This window comes from Lissotriton vulgaris, chromosome 7 (genome assembly GCF_964263255.1).
Source record: "Lissotriton vulgaris chromosome 7, aLisVul1.2, whole genome shotgun sequence".
Lineage (NCBI taxonomy): Eukaryota > Metazoa > Chordata > Amphibia > Caudata > Salamandridae > Lissotriton > Lissotriton vulgaris.
The window spans coordinates 1,384,945,875-1,384,967,675 of NC_141695.1; the positions used below are offsets into that span (position 1 = coordinate 1,384,945,875).

Consider the following 21,801-nt stretch of genomic DNA (forward strand, 5'->3'; position numbering starts at 1 on the left):
TACATTCCCAACTTTGCGACCAGAACATATAACATTAGACAGTTGCTAAAGAACAAGACAAAGTTTACTTGGTCAGTAGAATGTGAACAAGATTTTGATGACATCAAAAGCTGCATTGCCAATATTGCTTCCTTAAAGAGTTTCAACCCTGATGCTCATTCTATTATCACCACCGATGCCAGCATTAAAGGTTTGGGTTCTGTTTTGTCCCAAGTTGGTGTGAGTGGTAAGGAGCAAATTGTTGCTTATGCTTCAAGGTCACTTTCTCCCACAGAAGAAAAATACTCAACCATCGAAAAAGAAACTTTAGCATGTGTATGGGCTGTCAATCACTTTAGAGCTTTTGTATGGGGTACCAAGTTTACTTTGCGCTGTGATCACAAGCCACTACTCAGAGTTCTGACCACTGAAGGTACTGTTAACACTTCTGCGAGAGTTGCAAGACTTGCTATCAAACTGCAAGATTTTTGTTACAATGTGGAATTCGTTCCTGGTAAAGAGAATTGCATAGCCGACTTTCTTTCCAGAATGCCCAAGCAACTGGATGAATGTGAGGATGAACTGTGGAACTCCTTTCAGGTAGCCTATGTACAAGACATGGATGGTGCAGGCATTTCGAAGCATAGGTGGGTTGATGAATATGCGAAAGATGAAGAACTGTCTTTAGTTAAATCCCATCTAGCTGGGTCTTGGCCTAGGAAAGTGGACTGTAAGCATCCTTTGAAGCCGTTTTGGGATGTTAGATTAGATTTAAGTGTTCAAGATGGCAGCATCTGGTTCGGCGAAAGAGTCATACCTCCCAAGATTTTGCGGTCCTCCATCATGGCTTTATGCCATGAGGGGCATTTTGGTATAGTCCGTTCTAAACGTACAGTTAAAGCCTCTTTTTGGTGGCCAGGTATGGATGCTGAAATCGATCAATTTGTTAGGAACTGTAAGTTATGTCAAACTGCTGACAAATCTCTGGTTGTCTGTAAGCCTCCTATGGGCAGCATGACTGCACCTAGTTCTCCTTGGGAACATTTAGCCATTGATATCATGGGTCCAGTTGGCTGTGAGCAAAAATACATTTTGGTCTTGATTGACTTATTTTCCAGGTGGCCTTGTGTAAAGGTTGTGAGCAAAGTTGATACCACTTCTGTTTTAAAGTTTTTAGATACTTCTTTCACGTTGGAGGGTATCCCCTCAGTTTTACTCAGTGATAATGGTGTCCAATTTACCTCTAATAAAGCTAAAGAGTACTTTGACACACTTGGTATCAAACACAAGACTACTGCTCTCTACAATCCAAACAGTAATGGCATGGTTGAGCGGTTTAACCGCGTCATCAAAAGTACTATTCAAATGTCTGGTGGGAGTAAGGACTGGGAAACTCAAGTTTTAAAAATGGTCTGGTCCTACAGAACTTCTATTTGCGAGGCCACTGGTTTTCCTCCTTTTGTACTCATGCGTGGCAGGAATCCACGTACCAAGTTTACTCCTGGTTGGTTGTTTAAGTCCTGCGTGGTAGATTGGTCTGAAGATGTCGTTAAGGAAAGAAGCCAAGCTTCTCATCTTAAAAGTAAAATGTTGTATGACTCAAAGCACAAGGTGAAAGATGTTAGCTTGGTTGTTGGTCAATGGGTAAGGGTCAAGAAACCTGGCAAGCCTTCCAAGGAGGAGAGTAGTTTTTCTGAACCTTTGCGAATTGTTGAGGTCTTGAACAATGCTGTTCGCCTTTCTGATGGGCGTGTTTGGAACCTCAAAAGAATTGCTAAATGTCCTCCTCCTCAGGTTGTCCCTCCTTGTCTAGCTTCCCCTCAAGAGTCTTCTGATTTGTTTGACCTAGAGGACTTGTTTTGTCCTAAAGCTTCCAGTGCTTTCCAGACGTCCAACGCTTCCAGTTGTCCTGTCTCTGACATTTCTGGCCAGGTTTCACCTGATTTGGGTGCTTCTACTTCTTCTAATTCTGCTGGTGAAGTTCAGGTTCATGCCTTCAGAAACCCTAGGCGTGAGAAAAAGCCTCCCGTGTGGTTAGCAGATTACATTTCTGAGAATTTTCCTTTGTAATTTTTTTTTTTTTTTTTTTTTCTTTCTCTGTTCGATGGGGGGTGGTGTTGGGCACAAGTTATACTCCATTTTCTTTATTGTTCAAAGGGGGATGTGTTATGTTGTGTAATTATGTCATGTTGCTTTAACCATGCTCGTTCTACATTCTGCTTAGAGTGTTTCTATGTACTGTATTCCAAGGTAGTCAGTTACTCCTGACTGCTAACCTGTCTGGCTGTGTACCTGCTCTGCTGTATGCATTAAATCTACCTTCCACCTATTCCATGTGTGGTTCATCAATTCAACAATCGTAGTATAAAAATGTATGTTGCAGTTGCTGGGTAAAGACAATCGGTCCTACCGCTATGGGCTCCATTCTGTTTCAATAAAGTGAAGAAAGTTATGCATTATCCTTCCTCCGAGTCCTTAAAAGAACTGACACGTTCCTTCCCAATAGGTAGGAAATGTAACAACATTTCCATGGATGGAGCATTAAATTAAACTGAAAATCGTCCCGCAGACCTAAAGACGTCCATCTTATATTTACATCTATACAGGTAAGGGGCAGGCGTTCATAGCTTATCGCATAGGAGGAAACAAAACCTATGAGTGCCCTGGAAAATAACATGACATTGGATTGGTTGTAAACTCTTTGATGAACGATTGGATAGGGAAGTTCTTATCACGTGTTTATTGGGTACGGCCTCTAGGATACTGTGTACCGCTGCTTAGAATTGGCTCAGCTAAACCTTCCCCATTGTTCATTGGCTGAGGCGGCCTCGGAGGCTGCACGTGCTCCTGTCAGAGTCTCCCGGCTGCCTGTCCCGCCTCCCGTCGGTCGAGGAACTCCCTGATTTTTAACACGATGACATTGCCTGTCCCTCTTCCTGTAAACGTCTCGGCTTCCTAGCCTAAAGTAGCTGAAGGACCTCTGACACATCTGAACAGCACCGGTGTTCGTGAGTACGTTCTTGCAAAAATAACCATAATTTGACTAAACTCCACCCCGCAGCAGCGTCTGTGGCTCCATCCTCTGGCCAGAGCCACCCGGTGTCTACTTGCGTCACGAACGCGTCATTTTCTGCGGGCCCCCCTCTATTCCATCCTCTCGAGTACCGCGGCTCCGCGCCCGGGCCCAGGCACCACCCTATGCCGCGGCAGGAAATTGCTTCTGGTTTGTGCACGACTCAAGCCGGTTTCCGCGGTTTGCGAACTATTTCGCGCATCTGCAACCCACCACGGCCCTCCGTCGCTGTCCGGGGCCCCAACAAGGGCTGTGAGTGTGATTTGCAAGGTTTCACTCCCACTATACCAACTGTCTCACAGGACTAATGGAGCACTTCACAGCTCAGCTTTGAATGCAGGCGCTAGAGTGCAGATGTTGTCTACTAGGGCTGTTTAACATTCCTTTGTTTAAACTATTTGACCACTGAAGTGTCAGTCTTGGGATAAGGCAGTTTTGGCAAGTATTTTAAAATGTGTAACATGTGTAGGGGCATTGCGAATGTACTCCTCTGTAGATATTTGTCTCGTAGTCCAGCAAATTGTCAACGCTGGATATTTCTAAGATATACAGGAAATATGCATGTGAAATGCTAATGTGTGTATACCAGTCCCTATTGATTGTTTTCCCCAAATGGTATTACAATACAATGCATGCAACGAATTTTTAAAACAAGTGTTTAACTGTTGTTAATTAAACATCAAACTTATCAACATCTGCGTGCTCGATTATTGGGAATGTCTTTCTGTTGCCGACTAGTGTGCGCTACATGCCCAGAAACCAAGGGGAGTCACACTCTTGATTTTAGAGGGAGCATTTTTGGGGAGAGAGGTTTTTCCAGTGGGCTATGTTTTAGCGGAAAGGTGGTGAAATTCTTGTAGACACCTGCAGCTCCTTGTGATCGATATTAACTTCTTGTACTTATTTCTGTCCTGTAATGAGTGATCATCATATTATTATTATTATTATTATTGCACTTACATAGTGGACTTTGCCAAAGGTGTGATCTTGAAGCGCTGTCAAGTGTCTGAGACGTGCATTTGAATGTATATGTGAATGAAAAGGACGATTAGGTGTTATAGCCATTATGTAGGCCAAGTGTTATATGTGGGTGCGTTCCCATTTCGTTAGACAGTGTACAATGTAAAGCAGACGTTAGTGTGTTATAGAAGAAATGTCCTGAGACTTTGTGAGGGAGTGCAGTAGTAAAGACACTTGAACTTGTGAGGAGTATTTCATGGGCTGAGAAGTGTGCAGTAATCAGTAACCCTGGGCGAAGTGCTACGCTCGTGTAGTTTGCAAAGTTTGCACTACTTCGCACTACGCGAATTGCACGTAGCACAGTGCAAACATGCGTGGTGGTCATTTTTTTGCTTGCTCGCGGTCCTCAACGTCAAGTTGGCGACCACAAGCTAGTAAAATATTTCCTCGTTCGCGATCAGCAACATCAAGTTGCCGATCGCGAGCGTGGAAAATAGTCCTCCTGGCAAGATTCTAAACGCGGGGAGGTCAGGTTTCTCATTGCGAGTGGTCGCGTATGCTTGCGACCGCTCGCGATGAGAAATTACCAGTCCGTTTTGAGAAAGCTGCAGCTCGAGTAGAAATCTACTTGAGCGTCTGAAAATGACTGCTTGCACTGTGCAAGATGCGATTTGCACTGATTGCACAATGCGGACAAGCATCCGGCACTGTGCGAACAGCATTTTGCACAGTGCACTACGCAGTTCGCATAGCGCTTTTACGCTCCGGGTTAGCAATCGGGTACGTTGGAGAGGTAGTACGCTTTGTTACTGAGATTTTTCTAATGCAGTATTGGCTTTAGTAAGTCTTCTTAGCAGCGTCTGTGGCTCCATCCGGTGTCTACTTGCATCATTTTCTGCGGGCCCCCTCTGTCCCATCCTCTAGATTCCCGCGGCTCTGCGCCCAGGCACCACCCTATGCCCCTGCAGGAAATTGCTTCTGGTTTGTGCACGACTCAAGCAGTCTTCCGCGGCTTGCAAGCTATTTCGCGCACATGCAACCCACCTCGGCCCCCCGTCGCTAATGCTATCAGAGTTTGGGCACCTTCACACACCTTCTTTGTGGATTTCGTACAAACCAGAGTGTTTTCTAATCGAGTTGCACCATCAGTAGCATAATTTGGTTAATGCTTTTGTGTATATATATTTGGTGATGTGTGTTGTAGTGATTATCATACGGTTGGTGTCCTTGGAGCTGTTTACCAGTTTGAGAAGTGCCATCTGCGAGAGAGATGTGTATTGCACAGCTTGAAGTATGTGTCTGGGGTAATTGAGAGTATGTTGTCTTGTGGGGGGGGGGGGGGGGTACAGTATCCATTTTAAACCTGACTAGCTGTTATTGTTTAGTTTGGGGCTGCTTTTAATGCTTTCCCACAGCGCAGTATTTTGTTTAATGAAGAGCAGAGTTCTGGTGGCGAACAGCCGAAGATGGTGGACGTGTGAGCAAAGAGCTCTGCGCCGGCCCTTCATTTTTCCGGCACATAGAGAGGCGCGGTTCAGCCGGGGCAGCCTAAAATGGTGGGCTAGCTGATGTGAGCTGGGGCAGCGGTGCGTGCTGGGCTTGCGGCTTTGCCTTCTGCTGGGGTCGTGCCTGGCGAATCGTCTGTGCCCGAAACCCCGGGCTCGAGTGCTGAGACTGGGCTGGGGCTGACCCGTTGCAAACGCAGTGTAGCTGCGGAGCCCGAAAGTGCGGTGGTGGTCGCGCCCGGATGGTGGGCTTTGGGCACTGTCCTTGTGCAGAAGGGGGCCATCGTGTCCAGAAGATGGCGACGCCCATTCAAGTGGCGGTGACTCAGCCATGACGAGGTGTGGAGCACAGGCGGAATCCGGGCAGCAGAAGTGCCGCGTAATATGGTGGTATTTAGTGCCGCCGCGAGTGGACTGGTGTTTCCAGCCGCGACGAGACAGATACCCCTGCTGACCCTAGAAACGCGGCAGCAAAACAGCTGGGATCGAAGGTACAGCTGAGGGAGGTGCAGCCGAACGGCCTGTGGACTGGCGTGGGAGGCCCCAGCGGAGTGTGGTGTAGCGGGGACCTAGGCGGCGGTAGAGCAGCGAGAGGCAATGTGGAGTGTGTGACCGGGCTTGGGGTCTTATGCCCCCAGCTATGGCGGGCTTCCTTGTTGCCCACTGAGGGAAGATCGAACGAAGGAACAGACAAGAGTGAAAGTGCAGCCGGGCAGGGGCCGGCCTACTGACCGGCGAGTGCGTTCCGGTGTAATGTAGGCCCACAGACTGGATGGGAAGGCGATGGTCTGTTGCTGATATCCCAGCAAAGGGTAGATCCCTGTTTCATGACCGAAATATGGGCTTTGGAGAGGTGTGGGCCCGCGACTGGAGGGAGTGCTGTTAGCCCCTCTTACTGGCTGAATCCCCTCAGTGTGGTTGGAGACAGTGGTGGGGGTGCCCTAGATCCATGGGCAGGGAAGTGGAAACCCCCCAGCGGAGTGAGGACACTGGATGGAATTGCGGCTGCTTGACTGGTAACAAATAGGAGAAATGCACTGGTGAAATAGGGAGAGTGAGTAGGGACCCTATTTAGCAATCAGGACTGGCTTGTTGCATAGCATATGGTACAGAGCTGAACTGGTGTTATTAGAGGGCAGGGGATTGATTTAGGTCTAGGGATCTACGCTCCTTTTGGAGCAGGACCCGCTCCCCCTTGACTTTTTGTACTTTGGGTGTGATCTCACTGCGCTCCCCATGCTTGCTGGAGAGTGAAGTCTGAGTAGAAAAGGGTTTGGGACTGAATGTCTGAGGGAGCAATCTTCCCTGGAACTGTCTGGTGGCAGCGGGGTGCAGTACCTGGCTGGGACAACGGTGCGGGGGAAGCATGCTGGGATACCCCGGACCATGAGGAAGAATAGCAGGAACAAGCTTGGGGTAACCCTGAGCCTCAGTTACAATTGGATCCTATCCAGCAGCAGCTGTCCAAGATCCTGGAGGCCTTATCAGATATGAAGACCATGCTCCTTCAGGACGTCAGCACGGTATTGGTGGGCCTTGGACTCTTTCGCTTGGAACATCAAAAAACTTAACATAGTTAAAGGTGGTGGAGACCGGACTAGAGGAATTATCACCTGCTCATAAGGCACTTTCACTACAGGTGGCGGAACTAACTGACAGTGTCCGGACCCTGGAATGGTGGGCAGAGGATGCGGAAGGATGTAGCCGCCACAACAATGTACAAATCCTTGGCCCGGCGGAAGGGATTGAGCAGGGCAACATGGTGGCATACCTGGAGTGTGACTCTGGTATTTAGTGGTTTCGGGGGCATTGATGCAGTTCTTCAACCTGGAAAGTAGGCACTGAGTGCCGGCCCACCCGCGCCAGGCCGCCCCCGCGACTGGTGGTGGCCAGACTATTGCACTATAGGGACAGAGACATTATTTTTCAGAAAGCTCGTACTGATGGCCCCTTTGTGGTGGATTACGCCAAAATCTCTTTCCCGACTACATCCAACGGACGCGTGCCTCATACATTGATGTCAGCAAGGCGCTCAGAGATGAGGGCATTCAGTACTCTTATGTTCCCAGCCAAGCTCCGTAGTGTGGTAGATGGTCAGACCCACTTTTGTGAGGACCCCAAAATGGCCTGGGATTGGATTGAGGCATACCACATTGAGAGACCTGGGTCCGAACCAAAACCCCAACTAGTAGCCAGAGGCTGCGGTCCCAAGAAACGCTCCCAGAGGCGATCTGAATTCATAGGGGTGAAAAAGCCGAACTTTTCGCAGACCGAGCGGGAAAGGGCGGCGCGCTGCAAGCAGCGGTGCACATTGCCTGGAAAATTGGCTCACCGTCGGTGGAGGGATTGAGATCCATGAAGGGAACTGGGGGTTTAGAAACTGATTCCTCCAACAAGAATAGCCTGGAGCTCCCGGTGGTGACCCTGGGTTGGTTGTAAGTTTGGGCCGGTGCATGAGGCACCGGAGATTGCCGAAATGTGTTTTATATTTTTGCAGCACATGCTAGAGCAGGCAGCCTTGTGAAGCCCCAACCCCCCGGAGGCCTTCACTGTGTTCGGTTTGGGTCTTCATTGTTTTATTCAAAAGTGCACTTGGAGTTTGAGCAGATGGCTGTTGCCAGGATGACCTGGGGAGGTGTTTTAAGTTGGGACTTCCCCTGTTTGATTTGTTTTGTTCCTCATGCATTCGGGTGTGCCTAATTTTTGCACCCTATTAGCTTGGCCGGGTGGAAATCCTCAAGCGGGGGGTGTTTGGAACTGTACAAGATGACGATCGCACACCAAGACCTGAAGTTACTCACGTGGAAAAGTAGGGGGATGGGGTCTATGTCTGAATGCCATAATACTCACAGCTATCTGAAACCCTGAGGAGTTCAGATTGCATTCTTGCAGGAGTCGCTTCTGGTTCACGATGAGGTGTGGAAATTAAGAAGATGATGGAGGGGACAGATCTTTGCCACTGCTTTCTCAGCGAATGCCCGAGGGGTGTTGATATGGTTAGAGGTCCCTTTGAAGCAACACGCACACTAATAGATAAAGATGAGAGGTATGTGTGTGTTGCGGGCGATTACTAGGTCAGGAGATTACACTGTGCTGCTGTTATGCCCCCATTCATGACTAATTGGCATATATGTCCTCCCTCTACACTATCGTGGCAGATATAAGTGAGGCAGATGGTGATCAGGGATGATTTTAATTGTGTGGCGTATATCCAGCTGGACTGGTCCCACCCCCACCTGGCAGGAGCTCAGGCGCATAGACTGGCGGCAGAAATGAGGGAGAGGATGGCACACTGTGACTTGCAGAACAAATGGCGGCTCCAGCATAGTGGAGATAGGGAATACTCCTTTTACTCCCACTTGCACCACCTCCACACCAGAATAGATGCATTTTGGTGTTCCCCAGCTAATGGTGCTTTCATTAAATATACTGAATACCTAGGCCGCACATTCTTGGATCATGGCCCATTGATGATATCATACCACCCACACAGGTGGAGGCCCCCAGTGCCTACATGGAGGCTTAGCCCCGTGGCACTGGAGGATGTACTGTTGGTGGAATCCTTACGAACCATAATAGATACATACTTAATCGAAAACACCTATGCGGCCTCTACAGCGCTTGTTGAATGGGTGGCCTTTAAAGTGGTGGTGAGGGGTCATTGCATGGGACAGATGACCAGAATACATTAGGGACCTACACAGAAAGCTTTTGGAGCGAGAGGGAAAAATGGGTACACTGGATATTATACAGGTCCCGGGGGTATAGGTGTGTGAGCAGTTACTGACTAGACGGAAATAATTTGATGAGGTACTGGAGAGGTTACGACCCCATGATTATAAATCTTACATGGACAGAGTGCAAGGTGTGGAAGGGAAGGCTGGGCGCTTGCTAGCGTGGCTCGTCAGACTTGAGTTGCAAGGTTCTCTGATAACCCGTAAAAGAACGAATGATGACATGATCGAATGTGACCCGTATAGGATCAATGGAGTCTTTAAAAGATATTACGAACGGTTATATACCGCCGCACAGGGTGCCTCGCAGGTGGAGATTGACACATTCCTGGCCCGTGGCTCTCAGGGTGGTAGATGACGAGGCTGGGAGGGAGGGGTGTGGCGGTACCTTGCAGGAAGTTAGGGGTGCCATTTCCCAGATGGCTGGTGGAAGACACCGGGCCCTGATGGCCTGCTGGCCGAGTTCTGTGCGAAGTATGGAGCTGGACTGGCCCCTCGTTTGATAATTCTGTATAATGAGGCCCTTCAACAGGGATATCTGCCGTCTTCCACGCGGTCTGCGTTGGTGATCCCGATCCTCATCCCCAAGACTATGGGCCAGGTGGCAGGGGTGAAGGATTTCAGGCCCCTATCTATGCTTAACACCGACTTCAAGTTTACTCCCCCACATGAAGCATTTGATTCATCCTGACCAAAATGGGTTCATCCCCTCCTGTAATACATAGTACAATGTATGTAGTTGGTACTCTGTGCTCTCCCACCCGGAGAGCAGGACGTTGTCACAAGGTGCTTTTCTCTCCGTAGATCTGGAGAAAGCGATTGATACCATGAGTTTGGATTACTTGACTGCAGTAATGCGGAAAATGAGACTGGGACGGGGTGGCTGAAATGGGTCCAATTGTTATACACCTCTCCAACATCGAGGGTTAAGACGGGCAGTAACATCTCTCCAGAGTATACAATATCGTGCGGGACCCGCCAGTATTGCCCTCTGTCCCCTATCTTGTTTGCGTTGGCGCACCGTTGGGTGAATGTTTTTGCAAAGGGGGAGAGGACCTGGGAATGTCGTTGAATGGTAGAATATATGTGATCTCTTTGTATGCAGACAACTTGTTCATCTATTTGGGAGATGCTGTGAAAGGGGCAGGAACTGCTTTTGAACTATTGGCGAGCTTTGGCTGACTGTCAGGCCTTCAGGTTAACAATCACAAGACAGATTTGTTCCCGGTGGCCGGACCATCCCTTAGACCGTGGGATCTCCCTGCAGAGTATAAGGGGACCTTAAAATATCTGGGCATCCAGATTTTTTACTCATTAGAGGACATGACTGAGGGTAATGTGGTCAGGGGACTCCGCTCTAGTGTGACTTTTTGGAGCTCGTTATGGCTACCATTGATGGCCAGAATCTCATTGACCAAGTTGGTTAACCCCTTCGACGCTAATGACAAAGCCAGCTCGTCATGGGCGTTACCTGCGCTGCGCGGATGACGAGCTGGCTTTGTCACGTTACGCGGGATTTTTAAAAATGCCGCGCACAGCGGGAAAAGCCGCCACGGCGATGCGGTTATGCTGCCCTGCTTACTGTATTTTTTCGCTAATCTACTGGTGATGAAGCCTGCGGGGTGGTTCAGGCCATTAGATGCGCTCCTATGAGACCTCACCTGGGCAGATAGGAGACGTAGAGTGGCACTACGGATCCTACAGCGCCTTATGAAAGAGGGAGGACTGGGAGTAGGAGATTTGGAACTCTATCAGCTGAATGCGCAGTTGCAATGGGTAGTGCAGTAGTTGGAGGGGGTGAACCGGGATGGAACCTAGCTGATAGAACCAGGACAGCACCCAAGATTGTTGCTGGCCCAGCTGCTGAATCAGGCTGCGAGGGTGCCCTATACCTCAACATTGCAGTCGACGGCCTTACAGTGCTGGAGAAGGTGCATGGTAAGATTACCGGTTACCCCAAGATACTCTCCGACATTACTGCTGGTGGGGTTACCTTATGGAGAGTTTTGGGCGGTCTTGAAGACAGAGCAACTGATGCCTTGGACTGAGGCCGGAATTGAGACGACGAGAGATTGTTTTCAAGATAAATGTCTACTCCCCTTTGCTGAATTGATGGATGGGTACGGACTTCCTACTGGTCAGTTTCTTATGTATGAAGTACTGGTACAAACGTGGGAGGCCGTGAGGAGCAGGGAGAGAGGAACAAGCCACTCTCACGGTTCTCAATTCATTGCTCATGCTGGGCACAGCTGGGAATCAAGTAAAGTGGTTCTATGTATCGCTCCTGGAGGTGTCCTTGTCGCCGATGCTTAATCTAAGGGGGAGATGGGATAGATCTCTTGATAGGACACTCAAATATGTAGAATGGTACCGTATACTAGAATCACTCAAGAAAATATCCTGCAATACCCGTCTAAATTACTTACAATTTAATTACGTTCACATGACGTATATGACCACTAACCGCATTCGGGCTGCCTTTGGAGGGGAACCAAGAGGTTACCCTAGATGTAACCTCTTAGATGCGGATTTCCTCCTTAGGACTTGGAGTTTCTGGGAGGTGGTGTTGGCCAAGATCAATGGTACGCTGTACTGTACATTGGACCACTCAGTGGAGGCTTACCTTCTTCGTCTTTATCCTAGACCACTGAAAAGTAAAGTGGGGAGACAATTTATTGATTTGTCCCTGGGCTAGCTAAGAGGCGTATCGTGATCTCATGGAAATCAGCCATGGAGCCGCAGGTCAACATGTGGACCCAGCAGGTATCTAGATGGGCAGCTGCAGAGGGTAGAGCCATGAATAGAGAGGAGCTGAGGGATCTGCATAGGCGACCAATTGCTGAAGCATTGAGAGACAATTATTTTAATTAGGATCACTCGTGCCACTCTAATAGTGAGGACAATGATAGTGAGACCTACTCAGAGTAGGAAACCCGGGGGTGTTTGGGGGGGGGGGGGGATGGGTGACAACTGTCCCAGTTGCTGACTCCGAAGCGCTTCGGTCGTATCTTTCCTGCCCCATCACCCCCACCATTGCAGATGCCTAGGGAAGACACAGGGAGCTAGCTGACGGTTTACACTAGTACTTAATTGGCCCCAGGGAAAGGATAATCTGGCGTCTAAGATACATATTTGATATGTGAAACGGGGGACACTGCTAAGCTGCTGCCCTCATCACAGATGTGGAACGGCACGGCTGATGTTTAATTGATCACACAGCTACATATTTTGTTTGTTCCCACTGATAATTAATGTAATGTTAACTTTCCGTCTGACACATCTTTGCTTCTACCTGGCTCAATCCTCTTTCACTTATATGGTGTTATTATTTCATATCTTCAATATATTGCTGTGTATGATTACAAATGGCAATAAAAATATTTTAACACAAAAAAGAAGAGCAGAGTGCTATAGTGAGGTGGAGCCGTCAAACTACTTTGTTCCCTAGTTGTGTTGGATCCTTGTGCATCATACTGAGTATTCTATTGGTGGTTGTGATTGTTTGTCGTTGGGGTTGGTACTGTAAGTTCACCAAGGGTCTAGTTTGTTCCTTTTGAGTGTGGATTCTGTGAGACCCTAGTAGGAGAGGGGATGAGTATTTTTTATTCTTACCCTTAAAAAGGGAAAGCCTCCTACTATGTTAGTTGCATGGTGGTTTATCTCATGTTCAGATATTTCTATAGCTTGAAGTACCAGTAGTAATGTCTTGCAATACTATCTGATTTGAGGTACCACCACACCTAATCTTGAGGATTCAGTCGAAGATCATATTCTGATTTCCTTCGTTTGAGTTGGGTCATCAGTATTATGAGTGTAATTAATGTGCTCCTTTCATGTATGTGTTTGGCAATTGTAATGATTAGTCTGGGTTTGTCTGTGTAGGTGAAAGAAGGTCTTCATCCGGTGACGTACCTTCTGGAAAGATTGGTATGTGTATTGTGCAGCTTTAAAGTATGTGTCTTAATTGGGTGTGGTGTCTTGTTAGGGTCCACAGTTTATCTTAAAACTGGACTCCCTTTGAGTTGTTGGGTTTGTTTAGTTATGCTAAATCTATTTGTGTTGATGTGGAGCAATCTATTGTTCCATTAAGGGTGGGTTCCTGTTGTGGACTTGAAACAATATGGGGTCTCTGAGCTATGAAAATGGTATGTTCGATTTTTCGCCTAATGTTTCCTGTTAGATCCGGGATTTAGATGTTCTTCCCATGAAGATCTGCTGGTTGTAGGGTTATACTGTAGAAGGAAAGCAGAGTCTAGACAATGCAAGTCACAGACTCATTGGGCCGTATGTATCAAATAATTTTCATTCACAAATGTTGCAAATTGGTAATTTCGTCCGTTTGTGAATTCAAAATAGCCTTTCAATATGTATGAAAGGCTTTGCAGGGAGCTTATGTTTTTACTGCTGTTGAAGAGTATTTGAGATCAAACCGGTTACTCGTGGCTTGCTTTATCTCCAAGCTCAGGATATTCAAACTAAGGAGATTTCAGTTAGCAAGTTACAAACGACAAGCATGTAAGCTCAGCCCCTCACTTACCTCCGCCCTCAGTGTCCTTCATATTAGGGTGCTGTTCATTTTCGCTTGACTAAAACCGTTAATGATCAATCTTCTAAAGACAGTTATGTAATGAAAGTTAATAGTGGGGCAAACCTCTTGATACTTCAATTGTCACCAAAGGGCACACCGTATGTTATAATGCTACTAGGTGATGTCCATTTAACTCATCTGCATATGGCTGCTTGCAAATATTTAGGGAGAGAGATGAGCTTGACCATGTCAATATAGTGAAACCTGTAAGTTGGGGAGATAATTATACTAAGTCTGTGCGTGGGGATTTTGTGGTCGTTAACTTTAGAAGACCCCGTTTGTTGAATGAACTATTGGAATCTGTCTGAGGTACTTGTTCTTATTCCATGGTTAAAACCGTTCCTTTGATGCCACCTCTTAAAAATGTCAAACGTAATTGGAAGAAGGCAGTTCATTGACCCAATTTATGTCCTCTATTTAGTAGACTTTCAGCACTTAAAAACTTCGCAGGACCTAGATTGACCTCCTAGTCCTTTCTGGGTGAGCAGACCCCCAAAGATGGTGTGTAAATGCTTACTTTTTTTCACCCGCTTCATCCCATTCAGCAGTCTTTAAACATTAAATAAAAAATTCTTGCTGCTAGTTTCATTACTTTAATATTGCCTTACTCCGTTCTAAATGAGCTTATTAACGATGACTCACTTCATTAGTCCATGTAATATGCAAGCAACATAGGTGACTACCGACTTTCATTTAGATAGGTGTGTCTCCTATGTAGTTACTCATTTGTCATCATCTGGTTGGCCTGAAAGCCCCTGGTCACATGGCTCAAGATTACTCTTGAATGTGATGTCCGCATTAGATTGAATGTATTTCACAATATTTAGGTATTGCAGTTGAAACAGAATTTTTATAATGACAATATTACTCTGATTAATGTTATGTATTTACAAAAAGTGCTTGGTATTTTGGACGTTAAAATGCCTCTGATTCAGGTTATAATAGGAATTTATTTGCAATTATTTATTCGAATTATAATGTTGAATTATGAGAGAAGCTTACAGGATTATGTGAGATGCTTCATGCCCAGTTATTCTTGATGCTTCATTTAATACTTCAACTGCTATTCATTCACTTCAAAGTAGCATCGATTATCAGGGATTCTTTTTACTCCATGTCATTTCTTAATGGAGAACTGTGTAATAACAATCACATTTTGTTTCAGTTTAGTTCCAACGTTTCTTGTAAGACTGTCTTGTATCCTAGTCTTTCCATCTTATTTCCATCCTCCTATGTATCTGTCCAGTGGCCGACTGTTCATGCCTACAGACGCAAAGTATACTTTATAGAAATATACCCTCCTCGTATTGTATATTTGCCTTTGAGAGCTAACTAGTACGATATCGGCAGCTCTGAGAGCTGGTATAGGAAAGTGTGTGTTTTCTGTGTGCAGAACCCACGTTAGCAGGTTTCCCATTTTGTGTTTCTTTATGCATTCCACATGAATATATACACTTTGTAATCATTAATCAGCAGTAGGTCTATCATTGCTTTGCCTTCTGTTCTAACCCGTGCCTGGTCTTCCCTTGCTTTTGGTTTTGATATCGTCCTCATTAGGTTTCTGATGCCTGTTCTATACTGTTGGTTCATTACTTGTCAAACTAATTTTCATCAAAAGTTTGATCTACTCCTGTCTCATGTCACTTCTACAAGCTATGCCTTTCATGCCTCAGGCTACAGATTCCAAATCTGTACTCTGGAGTTTTGGTTACCCTACTACACACTCTATTCCCTACTACACACTCTATTCCCTACTACACACTCTATTCCCTACTACACACTCTATTCCCTACTACACACTCTACTCCCTACTATACACTCTACTCCCTACTATACACTCTACTCCCTACTCCACTCTACTCCCCACGACACACTCTACACATCTCCCTACTACACACTCTACTCCTACTACACACTCTACTCCTACTACACACTCTACCCCCTACTACTCCCTACTACACTCTATTCCCTACTACACTCTATTCCCTACTACACTCTATTCCCTACTACACTCTATTCCCTACTACACTCTATTCCCTACTACACTCTATTCCCTACTACACTCTATTCCCTACTACACACGCTATTCCCTACTACACACGCTATTCCCTACTACACACGCTATTCCCTACGCTATTCCCTACTACACACTCTATTCCCTACTACACACTCTATTCCCTACTACACACTCTATTCCCTACTACACACTCTATTCCCTACTACACACTCTATTCCCTACTACACGCTCTACTCCCTACTATACGCTCTACTCCCTACTATACACTCTACTCCCTACTACACACTCTACTCCCTACTACACACTCTACTCCCTACTACACACTCTACTCCCTACTACACACTCTACTCCCTACTACACACTCTACTCCCTACTACACACTCTACTCCCTACTACACACTCTACTCCCTACTACACTCTACTACACTCTACTCCCTACTACACACACTACACTTTACTCCCAACTACACACTCTACAATCTACTACTCCCTACTACTCTCTAACTCCCTACTACACACACTACACTCTACTCCCTACTACACACTCTACACTCTACTCCCCACTACACACTCACACTCTACTCCCTACTACACACTCTCACACTCTACTCCCTACTACACACTCTACCCCTACTACACTCTATTCCCTACTACTCTATTCCCTACTACACTCTATTCCCTACTACACTCTATTCCCTACTACACTCTACTCCCTACTACACTCTACTCCCTACTACACACTCTACTCCCTTTTACACACTCTACTCTACTCCCTACTACACACTCTACACCCTACTACACACTCTACACCCTACTACACACTCTACAATCTACTCCCTACTACACACTCTACTCCTACTACACACACTACACTCTACTCTACACCCTACTACACACTACACTCTATTCCCTACTACACTATATTCCCTACTACACTCTATTCCCTACTACACTCTATTCCCTACTACACTCTATTCCCTACTACACTCTATTCCCTACTACACACTCTATACTCTACTCCACTCCCACTGCACACTCTACACTCTACTACTCCCCCTACACTCTACTCCCTACTACACACTCTACACTTTACTCCCAACTACACACTCTACAATCTACTACTCCCTAACTCTCCCTACTACACACTCTACTCCATACTACACACTCTACAATCTACTACTCCCACTACTCTCTAACTCCCTACTACACACTCTACACTCTACTCCCTACTACACACTTTATTCCCTACTACACACTTTATTCCCTACTAAATACTCTACTCCCTACTATACACTCTACTCCCTACTATACACTCTACTCCCTACTACACACTCTACTCCCTACTACACACTCTACTCCCTACTACACACTCTACACTCTACTCCCTACTACACACTCTACACTCGATTCCCTAATACACTCTATTCCCTACTACTCTATTCCCTACTACTCTATTCCCTACTACACTCTATTCCCTACTACACACTCTATTCCCTACTACGCACTCTATTCCCTACTACGCACTCTATTCCCTACTACACTCTATTCCCTACTACGCACTCTATTCCCTACTACGCACTCTATTCCCTACTACGCACGCTATTCCCTACTACACGCTCTACTCCCTACTATACGCTCTACTCCCTACTATACACTCTACTCCCTACTACACACTCTACTACACTCTACTCCCTACTACACTCTACTCCCACTACACACACTTCTCCCTACTATACACCCTACTCCCTACTACACACTCTACAATCTACTACTCCCTACTACTCTCTACTACTCCCTACTACTCTCTACTACTCCCTACTACACACTCTACAATCTACTACTCCCTACTACTCCCTACTACTCCCTACTACTCCCTACTACTCCCTACTACTCCCTACTACTCCCTACTACTCTCTACTACTCCCTACTACTCCCTACTACACTCTATACTCTACTCCCTACTACACACTCTACACTACTCCCTACTACACACTCTACACTCTATTCCCTACTACACTCTATTCCCTACTACACACTCTATTCCCTACTACACACTCTATTCCCTACTACACACTCTATTCCCTACTACACACTCTATTCCCTACTACACACTCTATTCCCTACTACACACCCTATTCCCTACTACACACTCTATTCCCTACTACACACTCTATTCCCTACTACACACTCTATTCCCTACTACACTCTATTCCCTACTACACATTTTATTCCCTACTATACACTCTCCTCCCTACTATACACTCTCCTCCCTACTACACACTCTGATCCCTACTACACACTCTACTCCCTACTACACACTCTACTCCCTACTACACACTCTACTCCCTACTACTCTACTCTACTCCCTACTACACACTCTACTCCCTACTACACTCTACTCCCTACTACACTCTACTCCCTACTACACACTCTACTCCCTACTACACACTCTACTACACTCTACTCCCTACTACACTCTACTCCCACTACACACACTTCTCCCTACTACACACTCTATTCCCTTCTACACACTCTATTCCCTTCTACACACTCTACTCCCTACTACACACTCTACTCCCGACTACACACTCTACTCTACTCCCTACTACACACTCTACACTCTACTCCCTACTACACACTCTACACCCTACTACACACTCTACAATCTACTCCCTACTACACACTCTACTCCTACTACACACTCTACACTCTACTCCCTACTCTACACCCTACTACACAATACACTCTATTCCCTACTACACTATATTCCCTACTACACTCTATTCCCTACTACACTCTATTCCCTACTACACTCTATTCCCTACTATGAACTCTATTCCCTACTATGCACTCTATTCCACACTACGCACTCTATTCCACACTACACACTCTATTCCACACTACACACTCTATTCCACACTACACACTCTATTCCACACTACACACTCTATTCCACACTACACACTCTATTCCACACTACACACTCTATTCCCTACTACACACTCTATTCCCTACTACACACCCTATTCCCTACTACACACCCTATTCCCTACTACACACCCTATTCCCTACTACACACCCTGTTCCCTACTACACACTCTGTTCCCTACTACACACTCTGTTCCCTACTACACACTCTACTCCCTACTACACACTCTACTCCCTACTATACACTCTACTCCCTACTACACACTCTACTCCCTACGACACACTCTATACTCTCCTCCCTACTCCACTCTACTCCCACTACACACTCTACACTCTACTACTCCCTCTACACTCTACTCCCTACTACACACTCTACACTTTACTCCATACTACACACTCTACACTCTACTCCACACTCTACACTCTACTCCCTACTACACACTCTACGCCTACTACACATTACTCCTACTACACACTCTACACTCTACTCCCTACTACACACTACACTCTATTCCCTACTACACTCTATTCCCTACTACACTCTATTCCCTACTACACTCTATTCCCTACTACACTCTATTCCACACTACAGTCTTTTCCACACTACACACTCTATTCCACACTACACACTCTATTCCACACTACACTCTATTCCACACTACACACTCTATTCCACACTACACACTCTATTCCACACTACACACTCTATTCCACACTACACACTCTATTCCACACTACACACTCTACTCCCTACTATACACTCTACTCCCTACTATACACTCTACTCCCTACTATACACTCTACTCCCTACTATACACTCTACTCCCTACTACACTCTACTCCCTACTACTCTACTCTACTCCCTACTACACACTCTACTCCCTACTACACACTCTACTCCCTACTATACACTCTACTCCCTACTATACACTCTACTCCCTACTATACACTCTAATCCCTACTACACACTCTAATCCCTACTACACACTCTAATCCCTACTACACACTCTAATCCCTACTACACACTCTAATCCCTACTACACACTCTAATCCCTATGTATGTATAGGCATTTATATAGCGCACTACTTACCCGTAGGGTCCCAAGGCGCTTCGACCGCTGCGAAACCCTTCCTGGCTTCCCTGAGAGATGGTCCCTTAATGGGTATCTCCAGGGTGAGACCAGGCATCCCCGGCGGTCTGGTGGGGCCATTAGTGAAGATGAGGCAAGCTAATGCCCAGAGTTGCCGAGTGTGATCGCTGATCAGAGTGGGCGGCGAGAGAATTATCGAGTCCGCTGACCCTGGTCCAGAAACCTGCCGCGCCAAGAATCGAACCCTGGTCCCGGGCCGTCCTCTGCTCTCGGGTCTGCCGCCTCTAACCAGTGAGCCACACTACTACACACTCCATACTCTACTCCCTACTCCACTCTACTCCCACTATACACTCTACACTCTACTACTCCCCCTACACTCTACTCCCTACTACACACTCTACACTTTACTCCCAACTACACACTCTACAATCTACTACTCCCTACTACTCTCTACTACTCCCTACTACACACTCTACAATCTACTACTCCCTACTACTCTCTACTACTCCCTACTACACTCTATACTCTACTCCCTACTACACACTCTACACTACTCCCTACTACACACTCTACACTCTATTCCCTACTACACACTCTATTCCCTACTACACACTCTATTTCCTACTACACTCTATTCCCTACTACACACTCTATTCCCTACTACACACTCTATTCCCTACTACACACTCTATTCCCTACTACACACTCTATTCCCTACTACACACTCTATTCCCTACTACACACTCTATTCCCTACTACACACTCTATTCCCTACTACACACTCTATTCCCTACTACACACTCTATTCCCTACTACACACTCTATTCCCTACTACACTCTATTCCCTACTACACATTTTATTCCCTACTATACACTCTCCTCCCTACTATACACTCTCCTCCCTACTACACACTCTACTCCCTACTACACACTCTACTCCCTACTACACACTCTACTCCCTACTACACACTCTACTCCCTACTACACACTCTACTCCCTACTACACACTCTACTCCCTACTACACACTCTACTCCCTACTACACACTCTACTCCCTACTACACACTCTACTCCCTACTACACACTCTACTCCCTACTACACACTCTACCTACTACTCTCAACTACACTCTATTCCCTACTACACTCTATTCCCTACTACACTCTATTCCCTACTACACTCTATTCCCTACTACACTCTATTCCCTACTGCACTCTATTCCCTACTATACTCTATTCCCTACTACACACTCTATACTCTACTCCACTCTGCTCCCACTGCACACTCTACACTCTACTACTCCCCCTACACTCTACTCCCTACTACACACTCTACACTTTACTCCCAACTACACACTCTACAATCTACTACTCCCTACTACTCTTTAACTCCCTACTACACACTCTACACTCTACTCCCCACTACACACTCACACTTTACTCCCAACTACACACTCTACAATCTACTACTCCCCTCTACTACTCCCTACTACACACTCTACTCCCTACTACACACTCTACACTTTACTCCCAACTACACACTCTACAATCTACTACTCCCTACTACTCTCTACTACTCCCTACTACACACTCTACTCCCTACTACACACTTTTTTCCCTACTAAATACTCTACTCCCTACTATACACTCTAATCCCTACTATACACTCTAATCCCTACTACACACTCTACTCCCTACTACACACTCTACTCCCTACTACACACTCTACTCCCTAATACACACTCTACTCCCTAATACACACTCTACTCCCTAATACACACTCTACTCCCTAATACACACTCTACTCCCTAATACACACAATACACTCTACACTCTTCTCCCTACTACACACTATACTCCCTACTACACACTATACTCCCTACTACGCACTATACTCCCTACTACACACTATACTCCCTACTACAC

General features: G+C 46.2%; 1 protein-coding gene across 6 annotated transcripts in view; it reads left to right on the forward strand.

The window, feature by feature from the left end:
• Nucleotides 1–2,818: 2,818 nt before the first annotated feature.
• Nucleotides 2,819–21,801, forward strand: part of TAOK2 (TAO kinase 2) — a 1,046,857-nt gene continuing 1,027,874 nt past the window's right edge. For 2 of the 6 annotated variants that reach the window (XM_086932114.1, XM_086932110.1), the window contains exon 1: nt 2,819–2,991. The gene's annotated coding sequence lies outside the window, so the exon portion shown is untranslated. Of the gene's footprint in view, nt 2,992–3,088; nt 3,305–21,801 lie in introns of those variants that run through there. The other 4 variants (XM_086932116.1, XM_086932112.1, XM_086932115.1 and 1 more) reach the window with 3 other exon arrangements.